Raw genomic sequence first — 22496 nt, 5'->3', positions numbered from 1 at the left:
CAAGATTGCATAATCGTGTTGTTTTGTTAAAATGCGGTTAACTATTGAAGAACGAGTATTCGTGATGGAAAGTTATTTAGAGACAAAATCTTATGTTGTGTGTGGGTGAAAGTTCAGGGAGAATTTTGTAAAGGAAGCGCCAGTAAAAAGTTTTTAGTTAAAAGATTTTCTTGAAATAGGTTCGGTGTTAGACCAGAAACGTGCACGGCACAGGTCTTACAGGACATTAATTCGGTAGTTACATGATCTCTTATAAGTCTTTTCTGTGACTAAGCCGGGAAAAGAATCTTTTTCTAGGTTCAGCCCGCACTGCAGTGAGGAGAGTGCTGAAATTATCCGTATCAAATGCAGGTTTTCCATAAGCTAACTATGCTGATTATACTAAAAGAGTTCACTACTGTCAATGAATGGTTCAAAAACGTCATTAGAGATAACTTTGGTATTTTAGCTCAAGTTGTTTTTCTTTACAAATGATGTTTGGTTTTAACTTGGTGGGTACGTTAACAGTCAGAGCTACTGGACTTGTACTACATTTTCTTTGAATCTCTCCTACATCCACAAAAAGTAGGTGTATGGTGTATAGTTTCCAGGCGGGCGACGAATAATAGGATCGTATTTTTTTTTTTTTTTAAACTGTGGAAGTGCCGTCAGCCAAAAGTTTATTTAACAGTTCATAGCCTTACTGCAAGAGGATGAGCGTAAGTTATGGTTACAACATGACAGTGCCACTTGCCATATGGCTTGCTCTACTGAGGAAATGCTACAGGTTTCTTTCGGTGGAAGAATCATTTCTAAAGGATTGTGGCCACCAGGATCTCCTGATTAAACTAGTCCAGATTTCTTTGTGTCGGGTTAGTTAAAAGGAATTTTTTATAGGGGCAATTCACACACCCTGCAGGAATTGAAGACAAACATTACCGATTCTATCCGGGAAATAGATAGGGTACCGTTAACGAGAGTAGTTAATAACATGGTTAATCGTATTGACAAGTACACAGAATTGGATGGACATCATTTTCAGCATCTGTTAATTATTATTTAAATGTTTGCCGATAAACTATTACTGAGACCTCTTTTAAGTTGAGCACTGTATTAATAAAATACATTTGTGATATACATATATATCATATAGAATTTTGAAAAATATATTAAAATCATTTCAAAATTTTATTGTAAGTTGATTATTAATAAATTATATTTATATTAAAACATAAAATTTGATGATTATTTCAATTCAAATTAAATACATAATTAGCAAATAGATTAAAACCACCGGTTCAAAATTTGTATCGTTTAACATCCTTAGTTATAAAACTAGCTGTAGAGGCGTGCCTAAGGCACGCCTTCCGGGCGGGAGGCCAAGGCTGACGGCGTCTCGGAATGGCATTATTAGGTATCCAAAATTGATTATGTCTTGTGTAAAGATACTTTTTTTTAATGATATAAAAATTAAAAATTTTTAATTTAAAAACCGATATAACTTTTTAGAATTAAATTAAAAATTTAACTCTAGAAAATGATACTAACGAATCTACCGAATCTGTACCGATCACCGCTAGTGATCGGTACATTCCGGTGCCAACATTTTGATTACAGTTCATTACATTATGAAGAAAAACAATCATATAAATAAAAAAATATGATTTGGGCACGACATGACTTTCTTGTACGCTTTTTAAATTACATATAACATTTTTTTTTAAATGAAAAATACACAAAATTTTATTTCTTTCATAACTTCTGATATTGTTTCGTATTTAATTTTTTTTTTTTTTTTTATTGTTATTATTGAATTATTATTTATTGTAATTTTTTTTACAATCAGTGGTTAATAATTATTAATAAATCAGTATATTAAAATTAAAAAAAATTTAAAGAAAAAGAGATGAAGTCGAATTTGAATCGATGTGCCTTCCCTTGTAAGATATAAATATTTCATTAATTAACATTTTATTTGGCTATAACTCTGGATCCAATGAAAATAAGTACCACATGATATATCGTTGAATAGTTCTGAATGAGGACTTATTACTGCAGTTAAGAAAAAGTCCAAAATCCAATTTTTTCTTTATTTTGGGCTTTATTGGACACTTTTGGTCCGGTTGATTGCAGTCAAAATGGGAGGTGCACAACTAGATGTTACAGCAGTTTTAAATTAAAGATTTCAATATCCTACAACAAATTGTTTATGAGTTATGCGAGATACATACGCACATACGATGTCACCCCAAAACTAGTCAAGATGGATTCAGGAATGGTAAAAATGAATATTTCCGTTGAAATCTGAAAACCGAAATTTTTCGCGATCACAATACTTTCTTTACTTCGTACAAGGAAGTAAAAATGTATTATTAATACAAATTTAGCATATATATATGATTTAATGATATTTAATAACTAGTATACACCTGACCACCACGAGACATGTACTAACGAATCTGAATTTTTCGTTAGCAATGGTACATTACGATGCTAAGCTATGAGGGGGACGGATACACACACAAACGCTCTTTAGTAGGGTAGGATATGTAAATTTCATTAGTCAACTAAAAAAAAAAAAATTTTAAACAATTCTGCCTACTTTAAAAAGTGAGATTTTTAGTACAAATATTTATTTTTTGATTAATAATTTTGTATTTTTCTAAAAGTGTCTAATTCATTAATCGAGGTTAATATAAAACACACTTAAAACGTAATTTTATAGGAAACTTCCTTCGGTCGTTTTAGTTTGTTTTAATATCTTTATTTCTTCAATCATTAATAACTTTATCGCTTAATAATAGGATTTTTCCAGTTCTTTTATAATCTTGTTCCGTTATCTTAACACTTATCTTGTGTGACCATTATACTCTAATTTTACAAACAGTTGTGTGCAATTTTCAATACTTAAATAGAAAAACGAGAACGAAAGAAATAAAGGAAAAAAATGTATTTTATTTGAGTTTCTCTATTTATGTTGCATACGAAGACTACAGTAAAGATAATGGATAACGGATAAAAAGAGAATATAGAAATAGAAGGAAAAGGAATAAAAATCCCTAAAGGCATGTGAAAAGAAAAGGTATTGGGTACACACACATACTAGCAGTCAACGGGGCGTGGAATCTATTCACTTAGTACATAAAGATAAATATTTAATGCCCGATATTACCAGATATACTAACCGACCGGTTCGGTACAGGAGTTATGGCTCCATTGAGTATATGTGGTATGTGTGGGTCTATATATGTATGTTTGTGTGTTGAGATAAAGTCTACAAAAAAAAGCAAGGAAGAGCTGCCAGTCTCGTAGTTGTCTCCTGAGGATATTTGTTTTAGGAGTGAACAAGTTATTCCCAAGTATTATTATTATTATTATGACTTTACTATAAATCTATTACTTCTTTATCAGTTTATGCGTTTCTAAATTGAATTATGTTATTAGTTTATTAATTTAATAGTTCCTTCACATTTTTCTGTTTTTTTTTTAAAACAAGTTTTTCATTCACCTTAAAGAAAATAATTAAAAAGTATAGAAATACTTTTTAACGGATTTGTTGTATTATTCTTTGAAAATTTTTGTAAAAGTATAGTTCATTCACTAAGAACTTACAGAAAAAATTTAAAAAATTGTGTTTCTACTACCATTCCTATACTGCTTTAAACATTTCTCAGTGTCCTACAATCCAAATTAGCAGTTTTTGTAAACACATCAAAACAAATCTACTAAAAAAAATGTCAATTTTTGCAGTTCAAAAAATATCTTTTTTATTTGTTCAGTAATTTTTCTATTAAAATATGTAATTCGTTTAATTATATAAAATTAAAAATAAAAGAAAACTAAAATTTAAAATAGACACAAAAACAATTAACATCGTTAAAGAAACACAAATACTAAATCCAAAGTTAAATTTGTTGTAGATCTTTGTTTTCTGAACTTTTAAAATAAAAACAGTCGTTAAACAAGGAGACGGACTTTATTAAATCCTCTTTAACTGCACTCTAGAAAACGTAATTAGAAAATGGAGGAAAACACTCGAAAATTAAATATTGAAGAAAATATTAAAATGGGATGTAAAAACATATTAGCCTCGCAAATGATAAGGCGATATATGCGAAAGATATGGACGAAGCTCGAATTAATGTCCAGAAATTAAGCGAATGTGTTAATAAGGTTTCAAATTTCCTTCGAAAAAAACGGTTCTCAAACGATAAAAATAAAAAAATTACAAACGCAAAAAATTCTCGAAAGTCAGAAAATTAAATGAGTATCAAAATCTAAATATCTTAGTAATAATCCCAAAGTTCTCGAAAAGGAAGCGCTAAAAGTGAACGTAGAAAATGGCGTTAGCGTTCAGCTAACACAAAATTTATATAATAAAAAATCGCTTTCGCATAATGTTCTAAACTCCGAAATTACGAAACAGTAATTCTTCAGTAGAGTTGTATGGGCGCTGAGTGTTACCAAATTTCGCGGAGGAAGACCTTTATAAAATAGAAAAAAGAAATTTAAGAACATTTATACATCCGATTACCTGGGAGGAACTTATAAACTAAATAATGAAACAGAACTTTATAAAAAATACAGAAAAAAATAAATTATACCATCCAGAGAAAAAGATTACAATTTTATGGGTATTTATATAGAATGAGCGAAAATAGATTTACAAAACAAATATTTAACTTTTATAACAATATAACTATTTAAACTAGCCGGAAAGAAGTATAAATCGATCTTAAAACTTTTAAAATATTCAAAGAAAGCTATTTAAATAGAGACCAATTTAGAAAATTAATCAAAGAATCTAAGTTTTCAGAGAAGGGTAATAGGAGTATAGAAAGAAAGAAAGTAGACCGAGGAAGAAAAACAACAGAGTGAAAAAATGAAAATATTTTGGGAAACAAAAGAATTTCCAAACTATTATTCAAACGTGATCCTTAGTGGTCCGCACGAAAAAAAAAACAGAATCTATCTTTGCTTCTACATTTCATATCTTTGTCTTCTTATAAAACATAACTTTCCCGATTTTGTCACTTACGATATGTAATTCATTTTTTCAATTCGATAAATTGAATATACCTTTAAATTCATTTTGATTATATTTAAATCTTTAAATTTTTGAAGCCAAGTCCCTCAACAAAATAAAGGAATAACAAACATTTTTAATATTAGTATATTAGCATTACAATTTAGAAATGTTTTCGACTTTTTTAAAAATTTGGGGCTCAAGCATCAGGGGGCTTTGTTAATTATTAAAATGTTTACCGAAATTAATATAATATAAATTAAAATTGTAATTTATTAAATAAACTTTTGATTTTTTTTTTTAATTTGGGAGTTTCCCATCAGGAAAGGGATATACGTTATTTTAGTAACTTTATTGACAAAATTTGAGGGTTAAAAATTTGAAAATGAGAAATTTTTTTCATCTTGGGAACTCCCAGACACAAGGGAAAACATTCTCGTAAATTTAATTTTAAGAAAATAATCCCTAAATGATGATAATAGATATCTTTAAAATTGTTTAAAAATACAAAAGATATATCCATAATTTTAAATAAAAAATCTTATGTAGACACCGCATGACTTCCTTGTACGTCTATTAAATTACATATACACATTTTTTTTTTTTAAATGAAAAGTACATATTTTATTTCATTAATAACTTCTGATATTTTTATTTATTTTTTTATTATTATTATTTAATTATTATTTACTGTAAAAGTTATTACAATCAGAGGTTAATATTAATAAATCAATATATTTAAATTTTTAAAAAAATGTTAAAAACAAAAGGAGATGAAGTCGGATTCGAACCGATGTGCCTTCCACTTGTAAGATCAAAATATTTCATTAATTAAAATATTATTTGACTGTAACTCTGAAACCAATGAAAATAAGTATCACTTATGATCGTTGAAAAGCTCTCAACGAGGGCTTATTACTGCAATTAAGAAAAAGTCCAAAATCCAATATATTTTTTGAATTTTGGACACTTTTAATCCAGTCGAAGGAGAAATGCACAACTAGATGTTACAACAGTCCTAAATCCAAAATTTCAACATTTCAGGACTAATCGTTTTCGAGTTATGCAAGATACATACGTACAGCCGAAACTAATCAAAATGGATATATCCGTTGAAATATGAAAGCCGAAATTTTGCGCGATCACAATATTTCCTTTACTTTCTAAGTAGGGAATTAAATCAAATGAAATAAGTTTAAATGAAGCGCAGCAAGAAATGTATATATGTAATTTAATAGGCGTACAAGAAAGTCATTTGATCTCAACATCAGATTTTGTAAAACTGACTTTCCATTGCGAGTTAATTTTTACCGTAGATTTTTTTATGTATTGTGCCATTTGTTGTTAAGACGTAAATCATGTTGCTGATACGGGCGATGGGACTGTATCGTGGAATACCGGTGTACTTTGGTGGCTGGGTTTCAATTAACCACACTTCTCAGGAGCGGTCGATCTGAGACCGTACAGAACTACATTCATTCACATTCCATAATCCTCATTCGTCCTCTGAAGTAATACTTTACGGTGGTTCCGGAGGCTAAACAGTAAAAGAGAATTACGGGCGGTAGGTCTCCTCTTTTTTACGTTCAGTTTTTTATTATTGTATTTGCGTGGTAACATTTAGCAAAACCTGTAAGGTAATTTTATGAGAAACCATTATTTTACTTATTTATTTGTTTTTATCGGTAAGTTATTTAACGTGCATATTTTGTGTGTGTTGCGTTCATTCGTGTTGTTTGCGTGTGTTCTCTTGCGCATTCTTATAATAACAATAATACTAATATTTCCGTACTGTTGAAGGTTTGAGGGGGTTTATATAATACGGTAGGTGAGCCCCTCCCATGTTCATATTCAGTCTTATAGAAGATCCATCAAATCGAAACTTATGTAGGCGGACGTAAAAAAACATTAATTGCAACTTTATAGATCGTAAAGACGTCAACAGAAAAACCGAATGACTTTTACAAGTATAACTTTACTCTAGAGAGTATTTAACATACTAATTAGGAACCCTTATTTTATTTCTTTTAAAGCTTTATATTTAAAAGTTTATTTCACTCGTTTTATATTTTAAATGTATATATACCATATATACATTCGAGTACGATTCGAATAAGTACATACTGTGACTAGTGATACCCGAGGACAAGCTAGACGAGACCTGAGAACAAGCTAATAAAAATGATCGTGTCGTAAATTACTTATTCTTTTAATTCCGACTTCTAATTTTTATTGTTGATTTAGTATTGTTATTTTTAGTAACTTACTACGTTTTTTAAGACAAATTTACTCCGTGAGATATGAGAAAAATTCTATTACTGTTTTAGCAACCAATTTGTACCAGAACTAAGAAACATTCATGCACAGTTTATGCGAGAACACCAACTATTCGTCATTTTATTTTTTATAATATTTCTGTAAAATTATTTTGTATAATCTTTTGTACAAGAGGTATATAATACATAAAATAATTAACAAAAAAAAATTACAAAAATATATTTAATTAGATATAAAAAATTATTTTTTAAAAAAGCTTTTATTTAACTAATATTAATATTAACATTAATAAAAAAAGGAAACGCATTAGAAAAACCCTCTAAAAATAAGAATTAAATCAAATTGAGAATTTTAAACAAAAAAATATAATATATTAACAAACATAAAAATGCACTGAAAAGTAAAAAAAATGCATTATAAAAATATCTAATAAATAACCAATAAATAAAAAATAAATAGATGTAATAATTATTAAATTTTTAAATTAAAAGTAATGAAAATATTTAGTTAAATAAAAGCGTGGAGCAGCTTTTATAATTTATTTAAAACAACACAACATTTATTTTTACAACAATAATACTTATTCGAAAACATTGTTATAAAAACTGCGTAATTGTTATAATATACTTTTTTGTTATTTTTCTGGATTTCCCTTCGATTTAAAAACTTTTTCAAGAATATTTTGATACATTATGCTTCATATATATATTTATCAAGAAATTTCTACAAATTTGTTTTTAAATTATAGATCTCCGGAGCTAAAATGCCGAAAATTTTATTGAAAATTTTCTTTTTCTTATTTTAACCTCTATTGAAGGGGATGTTAGATTTAGAGTTAGATTTAACAACTTTATTAATGCAAATTTGTTAAGCTTAACCTATCCTATATATGAATGTTTTTAGAAAAGTTTTTTGAAAATTTATTCAACACCTCTAAAAATATATATTCTATTTTTTATTTTTTTTAATTTTGTTTCTCTTTTCATTTTTATGTCTTAATTTTTTTTGTATTTTTCTTCATAATTTAAAGAGCTTAAAATTAAAGTAGCTTTATCGCCTATGTTATATTCCTGATCCAGAATGAGAACCAATTTTTTTCATTAGTTTCGTAATACTTTATTTTTCAATATTTTTAAACAATTATCTTTTTTAAATTATTTATTTTTTGTTAGGGATCACTTCTTTATAAATAAAAATTGTTCTTAAATGTTCTCCATAAAGTAACAATATTCCTAAAATCAAATATGTTTTTATTCGAAATTTGAGAATTTTGATGCTTAAATCTTATATTGTAATCATGACATGATTACACATACCTCAGACCCTAAAACGACCGTCACTTCAAAAGTTTATATATACATTTATATATATATATATATATATATATATATATATATATTTCACATTATTATGGACACAATAACTGCCGTAATTTTGCGGCAATCACTTTCAAATTGGTACAAAAAATATAACGACCAAAAATCTCTGTCGAGTTCGTTAATGGGCAAAATGGAACCAGGGGGATGGAAATGTGAGGGCTTTTTCGAAAAAACAAAATATCGCTATAACTTTTCTATTAAGTAAAATATCGAATCGGTTTAAATTTACTACTATTCTTTGAATAAGAGCCTAAAACTCATTTAAGTACATTTTTTTAATATCATCAACCCAGTCCAGGGGTGGAAAAAATAGGGTTTCGGAGAAAAAAAAGAATCATACCTCTCTTAATAGTCACAGTATCGAATCGGTATAAAGTGGTCATTAGTCCTCTAAACATTACCTAAAACTTTAGTCTAAAACAATTTTTGATATGAGCAACTCTTATGACAAGGCATGACTAAAATGTTGCTGGAATTGAAAGAAGATGGAGGCTTGTCGTATGCTAAACATGTGAAACTTCTCCGTGCCACCATTATCGTTTTGAATAAATTTGAAAGTTTTCTTAATTTTAAGGTGGAAATCTTTTTTATCTCTTACTTAGCATTGGTGAAATCTACCTCCGCCTTCCGACGTGCCGATAGGGATTTTATAAATACGTATATGTTCAAATCCAGACTACCAAAGAGGCCAATGCTTATTTTTTAATCTTTTTTTTGTTTTATAGTGGATGTTCCCATTCTGTATTTCTCCCTATTACTTAAATGAAAGACTTTTTAAACGAAAAATGATTTTTTTTTTTACATTTGTCGACAATTTGAAGATATTTTTTTTCTCATCATTTAGTCGTTAATAATACATATCCAGATTTTATTCTGTTTTAAAATTATTTTCCACAATTAAACATTTTTTTAAAAATCAATAAAAATACTCGGTTTTTATCATAAGTTAACAACGTACGGTAACAAATAATACATATTCCTGAGTTTCCTCATTTCTTTCCGGGGTCTTAGTTCGCGCTCAATAGTAGTCTCAAAATTGTTTCTCTGTATTAGTTGGCTTATTTTTATCAAAATACCCGTGTTTCGAAATCGCATTTCTTGTGAATGCTTATTTTTCAAACAATCAACGCGTTTTCCCCCTATTTATTTTTTAATTAAAACTTAAACAGTATAATTTTTAATTAATTAAAAATAAAAATATAATACATTTTTTATTTTATTTTTTACCTGGATTTTTCTGAGCAACGATATTGTGGATTTCTTAACTTATAACATTGTTGTTGTCAATTTAGCAGTGTTTGACAGCAGATCATATCATTTATAATAAAGAAAATTGGTTATTTAATGAAATTAAATAATCATTTCCAATGTTGTTTAACTTCTGTAATCTGATCAGATCTGTTATTAATGATAAAATATTGTTGGCATTAATATTAAGTTTATTTACTTTACATAACAGTTCCAATTACCGTTCATCTAACCTGATCAATCTCTCTCTCTCTCTCCCTTTATCATTCTCTTTCTATTTATCTTTTTCTCTCTCTTCCATTTAATTCCAAAAGTTATCAGAATTGTATTAACCGTTAGAATTGTTAGATTTATTAAACCGAGTGAGATTGTATATTTTCTGTTTACGGATTAAACTTACTTATTAGCCTCATTAAAGATTAAAAAAAAATTAACTAAGAAAATTTGTTTTTATTTATTTTAGTTAATAATAACAAATATAAACCAAATGTTTTAATAATTGGTATAATACTTCTAAAGGATAAAAATAAAAACGGTTCTTAACGATTACTGAAGTAAATTGAAAAACAGAATTACACAAAAAAAAAAGACTAAAAATTTATTTGTACAAAATCTAAATTTAGATTGCTAATTCGATAGTTAAACAGTTATCAGAAGCAGACAATACAAAAAGAAGGTTACGTTAAAAATATTAAATAAGAAAACAGAAAACTAAAATAAAAATAAAGAAATAATAAAAAATATTAATGGACAATTAAGCAGTTAAAAAAGAAATTCAAAATAGTACTTTGGTAGGAATTAAAAATAATAATTATTTATTTATTTTTATTTTCCTAATGTGTACGTTGCAATCTGTTCAAATAGTGAACAGTGTATTAGTGTATAAAAGCAATTAATCTTTACTACGATTTGAACTTCAAAACCTTCAACTTCGAAAATCAGATGTAAAAAAAAATACAATCAATAAAAAAGAAATACAAATAAGAGTTGTAATTGTACGCAATTCTACTGGAATACTTTTAAAAAGATTCGCCATTCATGCCGATTAGCGCTTGAATTTTCATCTATGAAAATAACGCATTTCAAAAAATGTTCATCATCCTACATCATATCTAGCAAGTTTTGTTTTTTCTTTCCCGACTATAGCGATGTACGTTATAACAGCTATAATGGAAAAGTATATAGCTCGATAAAAAAAATTATTAAAATTATTTTTTAAGTTTTGTGCCCTAAGGAGTCATTAAGTTTGCTTCCGATGATCAATTCTGGTTTTTAATTGAAATTTAATTGGAACACCGAAAAGGAATGGAACATATTTGCGGCTTCCTTAGATTCTTAGCCCTGCGGAGGATGGCTGAGGAGGTCTGATACTGTTATAGCGTAGATGTATAGATAGAATAGCAAACTGGGTGGCTAGGGGCCCGCCTGGCTGCTTACTTTGCCAAGATACATTTTGGCATCGAGTCCCGGTTAGCTGAGATATTCGCTGTTAGAATGAAAATGGATGTGTGAACACTTATAGGTGCTGCGGTGTGGGAGGGTGATAGGCATCGACCTCGCTCCCAAAAGCGGACCAAAACAGAGAAAGATAGGTTAATTTTCATTAAAGGCTTATTCATTTTGTGTATCTGTTCTGTTTTTAGTAAACCAAGAGGACTTTGAGTAAATTGGATTTTAGAACAAAATTGTCGTTGTTGCGACCAAAACTTTATTTTGTTGGTATGAGGATAGTATTTTTGGTGTTAACAATCGACCAAGTAAATAATCTGTGTGCATAGGCCAATTGAAGTTAGATTTGGGAAGAGATTTTGTGTGAAACCTTCGGTGTTCCCGCTAATCGATTAATTTGATAGTTGAGGGTTGTTAGTCATAACATAACTTGTATGATAAGTTATAGATTGTAAGTTTTGCGGTAGTGGTAGGAAGAGGCCATTCGAAGGCGATAATAGGTTGTGTGTATATACTGATGAAATTGTCTGCCGAGGATTTGCATCGGTGGCATCCTAACACAGTCTAAACTGATGACTGTGTTGTATTATCAAGTTTAGAGGATCTAAAAGACGACCTCCGGTAAAGCCCATCTAGAAACGTTGGTGGGGGGGGGGGGGTGGCGATCGGGATCGTCACGAGAAGGGTGTCTTCCCGTACGGTGGTCAGGATGTAATAAGTTTCTTTAAAAATTGGAAAAGTGGGTGGGAATATTTTTGTCGAAATAAAAAATTCAAAAATTTACTGGATAACTATAAAAAAAAATGTTTTTTCACAAAAGGTAAAGTTTTCTTTTTATTAAAATTACAAATGACTAAACATTTTTAATATTCACTCCTCGCCCCAAAAAATGAATTTTTATATTTGTGTTTATTTTAGCTACATCTTGCTTCAAGAAAGGATTTATATTCATCCGTATATTCTACGTCAGTAGGTTCAAACCACTATAACATTTTTTCGTCCATCTACTGTGGTAACAAAAAATATTTTTTTATTTTTTTTTAAATTTACTTCAAGTTTAAATCCATCCCACTGCATTTAAAATTTAAATATTTTAATATTTTGATAGCCCGTACTCTTTAGTATTTCACGGAAAAAAAAAAGTCAAAAATGTTCACCCCTTCCTAGAAAATTACAACTTTATTTATAATTATTACTGTATCTTTGTATTTTTTAAATAATCTTTAAAGTTCTTGTTTTAAATCTATCATCAGCAACTAGGAATTATTTCTCAAAAATTAATTTTGCCCGAATCTTCCCTTTGAGTATGAAAGCCATCAAAATGAAAAAAAGTTGCAATTTTAAATTTTTAATGGTCAAAACACATTTTGTTATACAATAAGTTACTAAATTGACTTAATACCCCTTCCCAGGTGGCGGAGAACCCAAATTTTAAAATAATTGAAAATAGTCCTTTTTAAATTCCGATATTAATTTATTTAATATTACTAAATATATTAATCATTAAAAAAAGACCCCTGATACAGCTGGACCAAATTTTCAAAAAGTCGAAAATATATTTTTCGAAATTGTAAAGCTAATTTATTAATATTAAACATTTTTATTATTTTTTTGTACATCTTGGCTTCAAAAATGGCTTCATGATACTGTTCACCGTTAATATTTTGTAGTTAGATCGTAATTGATAATTCATCTTTGCTTGGTCAATTGATGGACATAACAAGCTTCCAAATATACTGTCATACATAACAAGGATTGCATCTGCTAATAATACCGAATCAAAAAATTGCACTAACTTCTGAGGGCTTTGTGATGGTTTTAAAATTCAATTAAAAAATATAATAATTTGAAAAATGTAACATTTTAAAACTCGACACATTTTTAAGACGGTAATGTCTTCCATACGACAACTTGTGCAGTGAATTTAGAAATACCAGGCCTCAAACTTCGACGTATAAGCTGATGTTTTCAAACTTCTAATCGTTGTAATTCTAGGCTATCCTAGTAATAAAAAAATCTGATGTAGACACCATAAGACTTCCTTGTACGACTATTAAATTACATACACATTTTTAAAAGTACATAAAATATTATTTCACTAGTAATTTCCGATTATTTTCATATCTTATTTTTTATTATTATTGAATTATTATTTATTATTATTTTTTTTTATTATCAGAGGTTAATTAATATTTCAATATATTTAAATTAAAAAAAAAAAAGGAAATGAAGTTTGATTCGAACCGATGTGTTTTCCCCTCGTAAGATACATATATTTTATTAATTAAACTTTTATTTGATTATAACTCTGGAACCAGTGAAAATAAGAATCTCTTAAGATATCTCGTTGAAAAGCTCTCAATGAGGGCTTATTTTCTGCAGTTAAGAAAAAGTTCAAAATCCAAATTTTTTGAATTTTAGGTTTTTTGGACATTTTTTATCAAGTTTATTGGAATCAAAAGGGGAGCTGCACAACTGGATTTTACAATAATCCTAAATCCAAAATTTCAACTTTCTACGGCTAATCGTTTTTTAATTATAGGAGATACATACTTACGTACAGACGTCACGTCGAAACTAGTCAAAGTGGATTCAGGATGGTCAAAATGAATATTTCCGGTGAAATCTGAAAACCGAAATTTTTCGCTATTATAATACTTCCTTTACTTCGTACAAGGAAGTAAAAAAAAAAACGTAACTTTAGTTAAAAAAATATTTAAACAATATATGCTTCCAATTCAGACACCCCTACTACTTAATGTACGCCTCTTTAATAGGTTAGATAGATAAAACTTATCTGAAACAAACAGCTTCAATCTTAAATCTTCCAAAAAGATATTTCCGCTCGTGTCCAAAATTTTAAGCTTTTAAGGGAGGAGATTATAGTTGAAAATTTCCACGATTGAAAATTTAAATTTCAAACAAGCTGGTCCTCGGTGATTGTTCACTTTGAAGGTTCTCTTTCATTTTTGATAGAGTGTGTTTGTCAACAATCCAATTCCTATTTACTACGTAAATTTTTTAAAACTATTATTTTTAATAGACTAATTTTGTAACCAGTTTTTAGGAAACGTTGGGGAATTTCTCAGCGGTTTCTCAGTATTTCTTCTACATTTATGAAGAACCAAATAATTCCTCGGTGTTTCTTTTAGTTTGTCTTATTAAAACTTCCTTTAGGTTACGAATTCAAACTCTATGATACGTAAGGAAAATATATTATTAAAATAATAATCATATTTTCTGTTTCACGATGCAGCTATAAACGAGATGTTTTATTATAAAATAATTAATTAAAATACTACGCTAAATTGGTAACCTAACTTCGTTCATGTTTGGTATTTGAAAGAAACATATAAACATATAATATTAGATTTATATATGTCTGTAACCTACACTGACCTACGGATTAATATAATTGAATAAACCCATTAACGTTTGGTTTTTTAATGCGTTTGAATCTTACTGTTTCTCTTTGATTTTAGTTGTTATTCGACGGTTTAAAGTGAAAGGTAAAGTAACATAAGATAAGAAAAACTGTAAGGCTGTGTGTAATAATATACTACCGGTAGACTCTTGGTAGTGTTCTCGTGGAAAATTATCCAGAAGCTTATTGCTATGTGCTGCGTTAATGACGTAACAGATTGCAACCTACAACTTAAGTCTTACAACCTTATAGATTATTGCGGCGCAACCTTTATTATTATAAGTAAAGTGAACTCACGCAAGGTTGTGCTTGTTAAGCGCATCTATCTCATGATTAAAATTGTTTGAAATCTTTATATATTGTAAAAAAATTTCAGTTAAAAAAAAGGAAATAATTAACTTTTATCGTTTTCTTTTTCATATCCATTTAATTTAACAATTAAATTTACGTAAGAATTACGTTCTTATTTTTATTACCGTTACTTATTTCAACGATTAAAATTCTAGGTTAAGAGTTTATACATTTTAATTTGTAACTACAAAATTATTTGTATTAAAGTTTTGTAATTAGAAAATTACAAATAATCATGTATACAGAGTGTATCACGAAGTTCTGCCGGAACTTTCGTAACAAATACGGCTCTTGAAAATAATGGAAAAATTTCATACAAACATACGTTCTAAAATGGTTTGTTTGTGAGTTACGGGTAATGAAAGTTTTCGTAAGATTTCAGCTATCCCGGTGAAATGAGGTCGTACTGAAATTTTTAGGATGTTAACTAAGGGACAGGATTAGTACTTTTTATCGTATTTCAACTAAAAAATCGAATAAAATTGATCTCAGAACTGTATTGCAGTAATTCTTGAGAAATCTGGAATGAAAATTAAAAAATTGCGGTAAAAACCTTGTTTTTTTGTTTGACGTAATAATTTTGTTAAATGGGTATAAAAAATTTTAAAAAACTTATAGAGGATTTAACTTTGACAAAATGGTTAAGATAAATTGAATAAAACAAAGAAAAGGTAGAAAAATTTGAATTTTATTTAAAACTAGTACACCAAACCAAAGTGTATTACCGAATCAGTTTATAATTAATGTTCAAAAATGAGCCCGCCATTTTCAGTATATTTCTTGTTGTTTTGAGTACTGCCTTTTTTTGCTCTTTTTAGTTTTTCAGGGTTGTTCTTAATTCGCTCAGTTCTATTCGTAATCCGGACAATTAATTCCTCACGAGAATGTATTTTTTATTTTGTATACAATATTTTTCATCCGTCACTAGACGCAAAAGTCTAAAGGTGTTGGATCAGGGGATCATGATGGCTAGGAATGTGAACTTTCACGACCGATCCATTTCTTAGGGAATGATGATTTAAGTGAGAGGAAACGGTACAAGAAAAGTGGTGAAGCGTGCCATCGGGCTGAAAGTATACTTTGTCCTCAACGCCAGAGGAAAAATCCTTCAAGCAGGTGCGGAAATTTTTTTTGAAGAAAGTTCAAATAGACCTCAGCATTTAATCGGCCAGGTAATATGAACGGTCCTAACAGCTGATTTTGAAGGTCTCATCATACCTTGATGCTAAATCGGTGTTGAAAATTGCCTTCACCGTTTCAAGAGAATTTACTACTTACTACCCATGTACCCTCATTGCGTAAGTTGTTGACGCCATCTTGAGTAAAATTTGCCTCGTCGGTAAACAAAACATACTTGTACAGTTGTCGATTTGTATACCACCGGTTGTAAAACTCCAAGCGAAGCTGACCGTCTCCTGGATGTAGATATTAAACTGGCTGTTAATGACAAAGATAAAACTTGTTTTGTTTAAGTGTTCTCCAAACCATCGAATGCGAAACACCGATGCGCTTAGAAAGACGTTGTGTACTGACGCCTGAACGGCGCTGAACTGCATCGATAATAATCTCAAAAAAAGCCTCGTGTTGGACAGTACGTTCGTAGCTGTATGAATAGGTAGTGAACCTTTTTCCCAAAAATTGCGAAAAGTCGCCCCATTTGTTTTGAGATTTGGAATCCGGTAATTCGTAAAAAGTATTTCATATTCTTCTGCAGCAGCTGTAGCATTACCGTTGCACACACCCAAAATTAATACCATCAGCGTATTTCTCTGTTGTAAATTAGTATAGCATTACTTCAATGGCAAACCGATTGCTTTCAAACTGAAATACACAGAAAACATTTGATGACAGAATTCATACTTCATAGTACCTCACATACTTAATGTACTTTACAGAATGATTTACACGCTAATACAGTATTGCCCATTGTTTATCGCCTGTTGTTATTTTATTGCCAGCTTTTAAATAATAATTTTCAAAATAATTACTGTATTTGTCATTTACAAAAATATAAGTAATTTTTATTTTTATTTTGTTTTTACAATTGTTATGAAATGTCTAGTTTCTTTTAACGGCAATTTTTAGTAGTAAATTTTGTTTTTACAAATTTTTCACATCACGGAATTAGAAATTTCGTTTTTATTTATATTAAACTAGTACTTTTCTTACAAATTTAATGAGGTACTCTTTCTAAATAAAATTTGAATTTTTCTTATCTTTCTTTATTTTATTCGACTTATCTTGCACAATTATTTTCAGAACTAGAGTATATACATGTTTTGTTTAAAATTTTTATGTGTCTTTTATCCATTTATAAAAGTTATTTTACGTCAAACATAAAAACAGGGTTTTTACCCCAGTCATTGGTTTTCACTCCAGATTTCTCAGAAAATACTGTAGATGCGGTTCTGGGCCTATTTTATTAGATTTTTCAGATCAATAACCATAAGAAATCGCTAAATTCTCTACCTTAACTAACGTCCTAAAAATTTTAGTATGACTTCTTACCAGCGTAGCAGAAATCCGAGCGAAATCTTTCACTAGTTGTAACTCGCAAACGAAGCATTTTAGGACATATATTTGTATAAACTTTTCCCATTATTTTTCGAGAAGAATAGGTTAAAAAAGTCCCGGAAGAACTTCGTGATACACTCTGTACTATATATAGAGTGTATCAGGAAGTTATGTGTACTGGCCAATATGCATAACTGTTAGTAATTGAAATAAACATTTTACTCAAGAGATTAAGTTTACTCACCGAATATATTCATCCTGACTCCTAGCAAATCTTCCTTTGAACTGCTTGTGTTTTCGAATTTTCGAACATAGATTGTACCGTTGTTCTTCTATCTGTTATTAATGTGGTAATATAAGATGTTGCTTCTATTTTACTTGGAACTAAAAATACGTATGACCAATAGAACATATATAATCAATACTATACACCACCAATAAAATAGCATATTATTTAGATTTACTATAATTTTTTTCTTATATTTTTAAAAAGGAACTATTTTTGTAAAGTGATAATTTATTTAATTGTATTACTAAAGCAAATTCCTAAAAATTCTAGATTAAAAAATCCTAAGTTATTATATACATAAATTTTCTAAACTATCGTGAATCTTTAACATCCTGAAGATGATAACAGTCACTGATAGAAAAAAAATTCTTTTAATGTTTCTCGAAGTATAATACCATTTCATGAATTACTTTTTTGCGTACATTATAGATCTGTAAATAACATTTTTCTATCACCCTTAGTTTTAAATAAATTACGCTTCAAAGAAAATTAAAGGAAAATATAGTTTAAATTTGTGAAATTTATAATTTTGCATGGCCATACCTGTGTTAGAATGATTTCGTTGATGCTTTTCTTTTATAAATAGCCTCAAGCACATCCCGAATTAAGTTCCAACCGTAATCGGCTAGCATATTAGTATTCCATTTCCCTTTATAGCGGCTTTCCATCACCGAAATATCTTGGTGGAAACGATCACTGTGTTAGTCACTTACGTTTCCGAGGTTGTTTGGAGAAAAATCCAGATGTGAGTAGAGAAAATTTATTTTGAGAGACATATTACATCCCATAGCTCTGCGTGAAGTAAGAAGTTGATTAACAATATCGCGGTAATTGTCGGATTTTTGTTACCGAGAAAATTTTTGTAAAAGTCTTTAAATGAAGCCCAAGCTGCAGTTTATACATTATTTAAAATCGAGTTAAATACGTCATCTTTGACCAACTGTCTTATTTGAGAACCAACAAATATTCCTTCTTTAATTTTTCTTTCATGTACATTCGGAAATTTCTCCCTGATGTACAAAACTCCAACAAAAACAAAATTAATTCATTTCTAAATCCAGTGCTTAATACAAGCAACACGGTTTTCAGCTACATGTTTTGACCTGCACAGATATGATTAATCTTCTCCATGAAGGATCACTCTTCAGTATTAGTTATGATGTCATAATATGATTTAATTTTTTGTCTAGTATTGTTCATTTATAACTTACAAATTATGTTAACAAAGTTAAACAATAAAAATATGAGCTAACAAATTACAATGTAGGAGCTTAAAATGCTAACTATACGTTAAAAAATGAAAAAAATCCTTTAATTAAAATTTAACATTTTTTCAAAAATCGTGGGTGATAGAAAGATTCTGAGTTTATCTTCGTTTTCAGCATAAAAAAACAGATTAAAATCGTGTATCGCATGTTAATCAGTGTAATTTTAAGTAATTCATTCTTCGATTTAACCTTTACTTTTTCTAGCACGATGCAAAATATTGCAGGACTGAGGTAACTTATGTTAAAATTTTTTCGTCTGTATTTTGTTTTAAATTTTTTTTAACTTTTGAAAAATATATATTTTAAATAAATTTAATTTTATCCGAATTATTCCCCTTGAGTATGAAATCCCTTAAAATGACTTTTTTTTTAAACGTGATAAAAAAGAATGCATAATTATTTTTCAATAAAAAGAAATTACTTTATCATTAAGATGCAAGTAGAGCTTATTGAATTGAAAACATTTTTCGGCTACGCCGGTAAAGTTGTGCAATTCATTGCCGGATTCTTTTTCTCTTGTTCTAAAACTGACTTATAAAAACCAGCATACGTTTGTTAAAACAAAGATAAATATTAAAAATTAAAAAATACGACTGCTAAAAAAACACATTGCTCTTTAATATAGGATAATTAAAGAGCATGGGGTGAATTTTGTACGTAGTTTTGTATATAAATTATAATTTTTTTTCAGAATTCTTAAATTTATTTAAATATATATATATATATATATTGACACATATATATAATACATATATGTACATACATATATATATATATATACATATATACATACATATATATAAATATGATAAATATATATATATATATATTTAAATAAATTTAAGAAAATATATATAGCCTATGACACTCCCTGTTACATAAAAATTCCAACGCGGGGTCATACATCTAAATCGGTTCAGGCGTTAAGCTGCTACGGTACATACATACATACATAATACTATAATACGTTACACTCCTCTTTGGGCATTTGTATAAAAAATACACTCTCATTTCTTATCCAAACATTTTGACATTTTAAATAGCTATCGAATTAAAAACTAACGGTTTAATTTTTAATTTGTTGTAAAGTTCAAAAGTTGAAATTGAATCCCGGTTTTTTTTTCTAAGCCGATTATTTTATTATTATTTTGTACCTAACGTAAGAGAAGTATTACATAAGCTATTACATAAACATAGATGTTTTTATTACATAGAAACACATCTATTTAGAATTAATTTACTGAGCAATTGGCATCATCGTTGCTATTAATATAGTTGTATAAATTTAAGTTTCACTTACCAAGAATTTTAAAAGTATATATCTGATTACTTTTGGAGCCGTTACTCCATCATCAGGGATTTTCCAAAAGATGTTAATTGAAATTCAAATGTATAACTGGATTTAACATGAACGTAACAATTTTAATTTAAACACAATTATACATTTGAATTTGAATTAACATCTTTTGGAAAATCCCTGATGGCTCCGAAAGTACTCGGAGATATACTTTTAAAACTGATGGTAAATGGAACTTTATTTTATACAAATATATTTGTTTCTTCTATTGTTTTATTTATTTATTTATTTTTTTTTTTATTGGATAAATTTAACGGTATAAAATATTTATTATTTTCACAGCTTTATTTTGTGAAATTAATTTTATTTTGCGTGGAGTGTAAAATAAATACTGCTGTGATCTTATTTTTCAATCGTAAATCTTGTTATTGTTATATTTATTTTTTTTATAACAACATAATCCAAACGCAAAATAATAAATTTTACGCTAAGTGAAACGGAGACAAAAATCTGAAATTATTTATAACCGTTTTACCCCTTAAGGCTTAACCTGTTAAATGATTACATATAAAGACAGATCTGTGACCTTTATACTATATTATATTACATTAGTTATTTTCTGGTTTTAATCTGTTTTTAACCTTTCTCACTCCTTCTATAGTTGATCTTTATTATTTTTTTTCTTTTATTATGCTAATACACGAGTTTGGATTTTAACCTAAAACCTACTTATCTTTACGTAGGGATTTACTTCTTTAAATTTCCCTATTAAATTAGTCATGAAATATGTAATTCGGTTGATAGTTTATTTTTTTATCCTTCTGGCATTAAATATAATCTGAACTTCAGCTTTTTTATCTTTTATATGTTATTTGTATAACCTAATACTCGTATTATACGTATTTGCCTTTAGCTAAAGAAATTATTTTTCTTTCATACGAGTATTACTCACGGTAGGATAATACGCGTATTTATTCGTATTGTCGGTAATCTGAATTGAATATTGAAAAATTTAATAGCAGAAATATTAGTAAATTTATTTAAATTAGATCTAATTTAGGATTTTTTTTTTAAAGAAAACGTGAAAGTTTAAAAGTTAATTTCTTAATAATTTAGTTAAATATCGCTCAGTATTCATTTTTTGCGTTACTTACATGAATACACGTACGTATATCATTACTAAAATTAAATTTAAGAATTTTGTAAATCTATTTATGAATTTTACATGTATTTTATTCAATAATATTCTTTTAGCGGTGTTGAATATTTATTATTCAGATCTTTTTTTTTATTTTAACTTAAAGTGTAACAGTTGAAGAATATCGAAATACTCTCTTCTAGCTATAATATCGTAAATTAAAAACGGACAAAATGATTACGAAATATTCCTAGAACTGTTTAACCCAATTTTCTCATACTGAATTATTGAAATGATAATAATATATTTTGCCCATAACGTTATTAATCATTTTGGAAAAGGGAAAGGTGAAAAATGTATTTTATTATGAATTATTTCTAATTTTTTCAACTGAAATTTCATAACAAATAAGCTAAAAATGTTCAATTAAAGAAAGTGTGTTGTGATTTTCAATCGGCTATTAATTACGATTTTTAGTGTAATATTAATTTCTTATATAATTCCTGTTTATATTCCTATTATTTGATACATGATTTACTATTTTACAAAAAAAAAAAAAAAAAATGTGAACTGTTTCTGAATTCCAAATCATTATTTTATTTTTACTTTATTTTACAGAAAAGTGGAGAAATTTAAACATCCAACCGTTAAATTTGTATTTGTTTCGGTCCCTAGCCGTAAAAAAGAATGGAATAAATTTGACGAACACACGACTACAGATGTGCAACTGGTCACGTGCGAAAACCATCCAGAGTTTCTAATACAAAGGTCGGTTGTTGGCATCTAGATGGTGTAGTGATGACTTCAAATCGTTCGCTCTGTAAGTCGATTCCTCTGAGCGTATAAAAGAAATAGAC

The sequence above is a fragment of the Lycorma delicatula genome, chromosome 10, assembly GCF_047948215.1.
Source record: "Lycorma delicatula isolate Av1 chromosome 10, ASM4794821v1, whole genome shotgun sequence".
Lineage (NCBI taxonomy): Eukaryota > Metazoa > Arthropoda > Insecta > Hemiptera > Fulgoridae > Lycorma > Lycorma delicatula.
Note: the sequence above shows the minus strand (reverse complement) of the source record.